The 9,543-nt window shown below is 44.2% G+C and overlaps 1 long non-coding RNA gene across 1 annotated transcript; it reads right to left on the reverse strand.

The window, feature by feature from the left end:
* Positions 1-1,046: 1,046 nt before the first annotated feature.
* On the reverse strand, positions 1,047-6,441 carry LOC140199772 (uncharacterized). The gene is made up of 2 exons (XR_011886485.1): positions 6,382-6,441; positions 1,047-1,303 (listed from the first exon to the last, which is right to left on the reverse strand). It is a non-coding gene; the product is annotated as an uncharacterized lncRNA (long non-coding RNA).
* Between the last annotated feature and the right edge of the window lie 3,102 nt (positions 6,442-9,543).

Genomic DNA, 9,543 nt, shown 5'->3' on the forward strand with positions numbered 1-9,543 from the left:
GGATCCAGCCCCTGGGGGTCACCCACTCCTTCGTACACCGCTCGGAACACAGGGTGGACCGAGAGGGTCTCCAGAAGGTTCTCCCCCCCCCACCCCTTCTTCTTACAGGCTCCCAAGAGCCGTCGCACCAGAGGGGAGTTAATCCCCACCAACAGGGCAGCACCACCGGTCTCCACCGGGTCCGGACAAACCAACACCAGCGTCTCAAAGGCTTCCGATACTCCCACATCTCCCTCTGAAAATTCTAATCTCACTGACAAGTATCCATCATACGGGTAATCACCATCACTTATGCCCCAAATCTCCAATGCGTTAAACGGAGTTACTGCCAAATGCTTCAGATATTTGTTGTAGAACGACCGGTACAGTAAGGTAACCTGCGACCCGGTGTCAAGGATGGCTTTCGCAAAGATTCCCTCTATCCGTAGGGACACGCTGGAACGAGGTCCCACCAGTCCATCAGGAATTTGGGCTTGTTCTTACCGGGGTTCCATAGCGGTTTTCTGGGAACGTGTTCCTCCCGAGACTCCAGTCCGTCCCCTTACTGAGCCTCTCCTAAGTTTTCCGACACCTCTCCCTTCTTGGTGGCCCGGGGACCCTCCCCCCTCGGCGCATCTTGTCTCTCACAATCCTTCCGCAAGTGGCCAGCTTCCCCACAGCGGTAGCACGCCCCCGGCCACTCACATTCCCGGCAGAAATGCCCCTCTCTCCCACAGTTATAGCACCCACTACTCGCCGCCTCTCTCCTCCCGATACGGGCCCCCAGGGACCCCTTGGATTTCTCTGGTCTCACCCCGGCTACCACCTCCAATTCACACCAACTAACAATCTTATCTCGATCCATCTTCACACCACTTACCGCAACAACAAGTACAACTTTCCCGAAAAAGTCCAAATCCCGGACGAGCCCCCACTTGTAACGTTCCGTTATATTGGCTCGTGTATGTCTAGGGGAAATCCCGCCCAGCACCTGCTTCAACACTCCCCTCAGGGTCAGTCGCCGCCCGAATCAATCACAAACATCAATCATCAGCCAGCACACCCAGTAAATTTTAACACATACACTTTATAGATATTACTAATTCTATGACATTAACATGCATTTGATACAGAGAGGAAAGTAATGAAAAAAAAAGGCGCCAACACTTATCAAAGTCCAAGTTCTTCGCGCGCTACCGTTGGAGCTCAATTCGACGTCAGACGACCACCCGAATTCCGTCGACTCATGGCTCGGGACCGCCCTGAGTGATCGACCGGAGCCTCTCCGCACGTCCGCCGTCCTCCTCGTCTCTCCTCCAACTCCCTGCCAAAACCCAGTCCACAGTCATATCATACAGCATGGCATCCGAAAACAAAACGATACATAACCACCCATTGGCAAATAGAACCTTGTTATCATCATTTTAAAGTAAAACAAACTGTTAGCGCAAACTCTCTGCAGCGTTAAAACACAATAAAGCCGCATTCCCCAGATTGACATAACAAAATCGCCATTTTAAATGTAACAAAAGAAAGACCCCGTACATAGGTTAAATGGAAGCAGGCTTTTTCCACTGAGGTTGGATGGGACTACAACCAGTGGTCATGGATTACGAGTGAAAGGTGAAAAGTTTAAGGAGAACATGAGGGAAGACTTCTTCATTCAGAGGGTCGAGAGAGTGTGGAACAAGCTGTCAACAAAAGTGGCACCCGCAAGCTCGATTTCAACATTTACGTGAAGTTTGGATAGGTACGTGGCTGGTAGGGGTGTGGGGGCTATGGTGCTGGTGCAAGTCAAGGGATTCGGCAGTTTAAATGGTTTCAGCATGGACTAGATGGGCTGAAGGGCCTGTTTCTGTGCTGTACTTTTCTATGACACTAAATATATTGTATATTGTGCAGCCTATAGGCAATATTAACTTAATTTCCCCATTTGTTTATATGAGTGGAAATTTTTCATGTCCTTTAAACCTCTTACATTGGCATACTTGTGAGAGGTTTGAAGGACAGGAAAAGTTCATTCAAAGCATGTTTAGGCAGTCTGATGTCAATAAATCTGATCTATGCTGAAGCAGGACAAGGCACAAGACTGTTTCTCAGTCCAGTTAATCCCATAAAGTCCGACTAACTATTCAGGACTGATGTCAAACAAGAGGAAATGGTGCTCTGTATCTAGTTGACCTTGGCAATTTATGTTCTTTTCCAATATACTACAGCACTCTTTCAAGGTCACGCTAGCACATTGCTCCTACTTTCTATCTCAAGCTCATATTCTGAAACCACAAATGATGATTAACTCACTATTACTCTTTTGCACTATTTATTTATTTACTAACTTATAGTAATTTTTTGTCTTGCACTGTACTGCTGCCACAACCCAAAAAACCTCACGACATGTGTGAGTGATAATAAATCAGACTCTGTCATCCTCAGCTCCAACAATAGATTTATTTTTTTTTACTTTCACCAACCCCATTTTAAGCTGGAGCTCCCCCACTTTTCTCTTCCTTCAATCTGGCCTTTTCTCCCTGCTTCGTTCAGATCACCCTCGTGTTCTTCTCCTTTCCCCGATCGATTCCCTTGTGTCCTCACCCACATCATCCTGTGTCATCCTGGTCAGATTGGAGGTAGCATGTTGGAATTATGATTGAAATAGTTGGCATCCAGGAGTGCAACTAATAGCCTCCCTTCTGATGGACTGATTGCCTTCCATGCATGACTTGATGCATTTTTCAACGTGACGTGAAGGTGCTGGCCACAGCCAAAGTGAGGAGGGCCTCAGTCAGAGTAAACACAAGCAAAGCTGCGGGGCTGGACAACATACCTGGTCGGGCATTGAGGGACTGTGCGAAATAACTAACAGAGGTATAACAGACATCTTTAACATCTCTTTGAAACTGCCCCCTCTCCCTGCAGGCTTCAAGGTAGCCACCATCATACTGGTGCCCAAGAGTGTGATGTTTACAGGCCTAGAAGTGACTAGAAGGGTCGAGATGGCCTGTTTCTGTGCTGTAATTGTTATATGGTTAAATTGTTTCTCCTCAGTGGCACTGACTTCAGTAATCAAGAAGTGCTTTGAGCAGCTGGTAATGGGTCATATGAAATGCCGGTTTCCAGTTCGCCTACCCCACAAACCGGTCTACTGATGATGTCATAGCCTCAGCCCTCCACTCCATCCTGGAAAACAATGCCCCATACACCAAGATCTTACTCATCAACTTTAGGTCAACATTTAACACAATCATTCCTCAGAAGCTGGTGGGTAAACTGTCCTTGTTGGAGCACAATACCCCTCTCAGTAACTGGATCTTAGACTTAATGAATGACCCCAGTCAATCCAAGTTGGCAGCAACATCTCAAACTCAATTACGCTGAGCACTGATGCACCCGGGGTCTGTGTGCATGGACCACTGTTGTTCACTCTGTTGACTCACGACTGGGCTGCCAGATTCAGCTCAAATTGCATCATCAAGTTTACTGATGATACAACAGTGGCTGTCCTCATCAGCAGACAGAGAGGAAGTGGACAGGCTTGTCAAGTGGTGCGAGAACAACCTGAGTCTCGACATGGATGAGACAAAAGAGATGATTGTGGATTTCAGGAAGGCGTGGGTTGACCTCCCTCATTGCATATCAATGGCTTTGCTGTGGAGACAATGAAGAGCACAAGGCTCCTTGGTGTGCACATGATGGGCAATGTAACCTGGACCCACAACACTTCAATAGTCAAGAAAGCACAGCAGCATGAAAAGATAAAAGAAATAATATTATCATATTATTATGATAATAAATCTGGTTCTGCTTCTGTAGGCAAAACAGAGCAGATCTAAGTCATTTCGCAGGCAGGAGTTGATGCTTTTCATCACCAACCTCTCAAAACACTTCACCACAGTGCCACTGGACGATAGTCATTAAGACAGGTTACCGTGCTCTTCCTGGGCACCGGTATGATTGAAGCTCACTTAAAGCAGCTATGTACCACACACTGCTGAAGCGAGAGGTTGAAGATATCCGTGAGCACACCAGCTAGTTCATCAGCACAGGTCTTCAGTACTCGGCCAGGTACTCCATCTGGACAAGTTGCCTTCCTTGGATTCACCCTTTTGAAGGCAGCCACACGTTATCTTCATTTACTGACACCATGGGATCATCAGGGGACGTGGGGGTGTGTGATGGTTCCTCCCTGTTCTGTTGGTCAAAGTGAACATGGAAGGCATTGAGCTCATCTGGAAGCAGACCCTACAGAGAATAGTTAAAACCCACCAAGAGGATCACCGGGGTCTCCCTCTCCTCTCTTTTTGATATTTACTGGGAGCGTTACAGACAAAAGGGCCCCAAGCATTGTTGAGGATGCCCACTTCCCATCCCACAGTCTCTTTGACCCACTACCATCAGGAGGGAGGTACAGAAGCATCAGGACTAGGACTGTCAGAATGTGTAACCGCTTCTTCTCTCAGGCTGTGAGACTAATGAATACCCTGCCACCACCGAGGTCTTGTCACTGGGACAGCAGGCTGCTTACTGTTTACCTGTGCTGCATGCGTTTTGAATTATATTTTATTAACTTTTTTATGGTAATATTTTGGTTAATGTCCTGTGTGTGTTATACATTTTATGGGTGCCATGCTGTCCAAAGGAACATTGTTTCGTTTGGTTGTACGTGCGTAGTCAGATGTTAATGAACTTGAATGTGAATCTGAACTTAATAGGATTGTGCTATGGTATTTTTTTTCTCCTGTCTGTCTGTAAAAAAGGTTGCAAGGCACAAGATGAGGAGAAGGTTTTGGAAGCCTTTTCACTGGATCTCCCCAGCCTGGTGTTTCTGGGAATATACAGCTTATCCATAAGCAGAGAAGGAATGTCTCCGACTCTCCTACCTCATTGTTTTTCCCCCCGACACACAGATGTATTTCACTTCCCTCACCTCCCCACCTCTTCCCAATTTCCAGTGGGCCAGGTTTCTATCTTTTGCACAATAATAAATGAGTCAGGGGGTTTGGCTGAACAACTATGTCATTCTGATGCTTGCAAATATTGGGACAACTTCATGTGATTTGACATCAGTCCTTAATAGTCAGTTAGTAGGGCATAGTGGGATTAACTGGCCTGAGAAAACAGTTCTTTGCTTTGTCCTGCTTCAACATAGATCAAATTTGTTGAGAGAAGACTGCATAAACAGGCTTTGAATGAATAGTGATATCTGCTGACATTAAATACTTATGGCAGCTATTAAACAAAGGACTTCACAATGTTAAACAATGTTATTAAACAAGGAACTAATTCTTTTATGTAAGGAGGTCTCATTTCCTCTGTATTTGAACAAAAGCTGCATGAAATGTGCAACCAAATGGAAAAGTAACCAGAATTCTGTTTTAGCATATTTTCATCTGTCTGTGTAGTGGGATGACATTTTTTAGTTGGATTTTAAGTAGATGCCAAAGGGCACATGCATTTCCAGATTAATATTTGGAATGAAAACATCAGTAGAGTGCTTTTGCAGTGTCCTAGTGTATCCTTCCTCTTTGCTTTAAAGCCATGCACCTCACCGTGCGAGCAGATTATAAAGTGTTAAGATTATCTTATTTAAAGAACACCATACTAATTGTAGAAAACACATTAAGGCAACTCATTAACCTATTTTTGTTTAAATGGTCAGGGGTATTAATAGGAACATCTTAGGCACTATCGGTTTTCTGTCTCCTGCTTCACCATTCATTGTGGTGGTGGTGAGTGCAAAATTCCTTGAGGAACTTGCCAGTTGAAGAGGAGAATCTAGTGTTTTTTTGCCTCACTTTTTTAATGCAGTGCAGTGTAATTATATTTAGTATTCAGGTATCAAGGATTGATGGCAATTGCTCTTGTACTTTATTGTTCAAACTGAGGTTGCGATAAACTTCCATCCAGAGCCTCCACTTTCTTCTTAAGTGTTAGTGACTGATCTGGTTCTAACACCACGTTCTGTGCTTCTGGAAAGAGCTGGAGAGTGAGATATTGGAAGAGAGAGACAGACAGTGAAGGATACAGAGATGGAAAGCATCAGAGAGAACAGAAGAAACAGTCCCACACTTCTGCACATGATGCGAATGTTGAAATAGTTTAAATCACTCCACTTAGAGACATAGAACTAATAGAGTTAAACAACATGGAAACAGGTCCTTTGGTCCAGTCTCTTCATTCCGACATAAATGATCAAGCCTGCGTCTGAGGTATATCTGTTCAATGGTTTCTTTTTCGATGTTTTTTTTTTAAACAAAGTAATTCTTTCCACCTCATCACATCCTCTGGCAGCACATTTCATATCCCACCAGATTCCCTTTAAAGCTTTCCTCTCTCACTTTAAACCCATGCCCTCTTGTTTTAGAAGTTTCTACCCTGGAGGGAAAAAATGAATATTGGCCTTACCTGTGCTCCTAGTTGTTGTGTAAAACTCTTTTAAATCCATCCTTTATCCTCATTTGCTCTAGGAAAACAGGATGAGCATTTACAGTCTTCCTTTTTACTCAAGTCCACCAGTCCAGGCAACATCCTTGTGAATCCTTTCTGCAGCATCTCTGGCTTAATCACAACTTTCCCATAACAAAATACCAGGACTGCACACAGTACTCCAAGTGAGGTTTAACCAAAATTTTGTAAAACTGTAACATGATGTCCCAACATTTGTACTCAATGCCTTGGTTGATAAAGGCAAGGTAATTATGCTATACACCTACTTCATCACCTTGTCTACCTGTGTTGCCACTTCCAGTGAAATACGTCCTTCTACCCCTATGTTTCTCTGCTCCAACCACACCCTCCAAGGCCCTGCTCTGGTTCATCTTCCCAAAATGTTCTTTCCATTTGCCCGTTGGAAAATGGAATCAAGTTGTGGACCTAGAGAGAAGGATCTCTATCTTGTTCCTTCTTAAGTTTAAACAATGGACTAAAGTATTTTTTCATCTCTGAAGAATTAATGTTACATTTTAAAGAGGTGAATTGCCCCACCCTGTCCAACTCCTTGACAATTGTATGAGAGATTTGGGGGGCCTTTCATGGAATATCAAGTGATAGATCACCTCTCAGCTGACTGGATTTTTCTCTGGCCTTATGAAAAATTAATGGACGCAATTCATTGATTAGGCTAGAATCCCTCTGTTATTGGCCTTTTGACATGGGGAAGAAACAGCTACAAATCGCTTTCACTTTGCCCATTGGCTCTTACTGGCAGTTTACCATAAGAATTGTTGCCAACATTCTTGATGAGGCTTAAGTAAAGTTTTGAGATCAATATTTCTTTCACTCAGGTAGCTAATTGACCTGAGTCTGACTCATTGGTTGGGTACAACCATGCATAGTTATAATTTACTGCAGAGAAGCCTTCTGAAGACATGTGATCAGGATATATACTGAGTCAATCTGCATTTAATGACTGCTTAGTAAAGGAAGTTCTGCTCTTAGACATTTCTATTTTAGGTTTGACCCACACAGGACAGAGCACTTGCCTTATCTTCTTTAAACATTTAACACTCTAAAGTGTACCATCTGTAGCCTGCCTATTGGTGCACAATACTTGGAACCCTTCCAGAGGTGCTCTTACAGCATCAAACGAATTAGATATTATTGTACAAGTTGTCTGTGCACTGTGGAGTTTGATCGTTTTTCTTTTCTAGCAACAAGCATAAGACACGGACCCATTTGATGTCAATTTAGCATTATATCTAGCTTGCTATGCCTGTGGACTATTGGAAATAGTTATAGGGCAGCTGTCAAGGTAATGATTTCTGAGTTCTTGCTTTTGTGCTTGTGTACTTTTCCTGCAGCAAACACACATTAGATGGCATTGTAATCTGCTATGTAAAGAGATGAGCCAAACCTATTGAAAACATTACTGTAGGCTTTTGTTACAAGTTCATGAGTAATCCAAAATCTAGTCAGGATGATTCATCCAAAAGATGTACCTAGTTATAGCAGGGTACTTGCCTGTGGGGATATACACTGGGAGGGAACAGGAAGCTAATTATTTTGACAGCATATCACCAACAAACCCAGTGCTAGGCAGCCAGTGATCCCTGGGGATCATGGGTTTGTGCCTCTGGTGGACTGTATCCTCTCCAGGGTAAAAGCCTGGGCAGGAAGATTTGAAGAGCCGGCTGTTGCCCATGCAGTGGGCTACCCCTCACTCCATGTCACTGATGTAGTCCAAGGGAAGGGTAAGCGCCGATACAGCTTGGCACCAGCGTTGTCACAGGGGTTGCCAGAGTGAACTTGCAAACAACATCAAACTGCCTTAGGGATCCCGGCTCCGGATTTCTTCCTTGGGGTTTACTCCCGAAGCCTTTCCTATGGGGGGGGGGGGCAGTGGTACGGCTGCAAAGCAGTGGAGGTTTTCCTTCTCCTAGGCGGGCTGCCCTCCAAGACTGACCAGCCGCACCTGCCCGAAACAACTGGTTTTGGGGCGCCTTTTCCCCCTCTCTCGTCAGTAGAAACAGTTCCACCAGGCCTAGTAGCTAAGCCACACGTGAAGGCCAAGAGTTGGACTTGGTTGTCAGAGGCTGTTAGAGTCGCATGCCATCTGGAGCACTTTATAGGTGGTGGGAGCTTATCCCCACTACCACCCCAGCTATGACAACCTTAGGAACCTACAAACCCAATGCCCGTATAACATACGCTTACATGTAGAAGTTTGCAAATGGTAACTAAAAAGTGAGGACTCATTTTCTTCCTCAGATTGAGCACACCTAACTTTGAGGTAGAATATTGTGGATTTAAGTTTCCTTCTAGAAGCTTGAGTTGAGACCAGCGTAGAACTTCCCACTGGTGCCTGTAAGGAGTTTCTACGTTCTCCCCATGACCACGTGGGTTTCCTCTGGGTGCTCTGGTTTCCTCCCACAGTCCAAAGACTTACCGTTTGGAGGTTAATTGGTCATTGTAAATTGTCTCGTGATTAGGCTGGGGTTAAATTGTTGGGTTGGTGCATGGCGCAGCTCGAAGGGCCAACTCCGTGCAATTTCTCAAGGAAAAGAAATAAACTGCACTTGAGGTGATGCTGTCCTGCGGTTAAACTGAGCCACTTTCTATTTTCTCAGGTGGAACTGAAAGATTCGAGGGCACAATTTTGAAGAAGAGAAGGAAACCTATTTCCAATGTCCTGACTGGCATTTATCAGAAATCAGATTTAATATCACTGGCATATGTCATGAAATTTGTTAACATTACAGCAGCACGACAAAATAAATATAGAGAAAAATAACTAAGTTACATTAAGTATGTATGTATATATATATATATGTGTGTGTGTGTGTATGTATGTGTGTGTATATATATATATATATATGTGTGTGTGTGTGTGTGTATATATGTCTATTAAATAGTTAAGTTAAAATAGGTAGAGCAAAATAACAGAAATAAAAAAAGTAGTGAGGTAGTGCCAATGTCCGTTTAGGAATCGTTTGGCAGAGGGGAAAAAGCTGTTCTTGAGTCACTGAATGTGTGTCTTTAGGCTTCTGTACCTCCTTCCTGATGGTAACAGTGTGATGACTTTTATCCCCTCAGTTTCCCAATTGCTGTCATGTACGTGCTTGCTAAGTT

This window comes from Mobula birostris, chromosome 6, assembly GCF_030028105.1.
Source record: "Mobula birostris isolate sMobBir1 chromosome 6, sMobBir1.hap1, whole genome shotgun sequence".
NCBI classification, from domain to species: Eukaryota; Metazoa; Chordata; class Chondrichthyes; order Myliobatiformes; family Myliobatidae; genus Mobula; species Mobula birostris.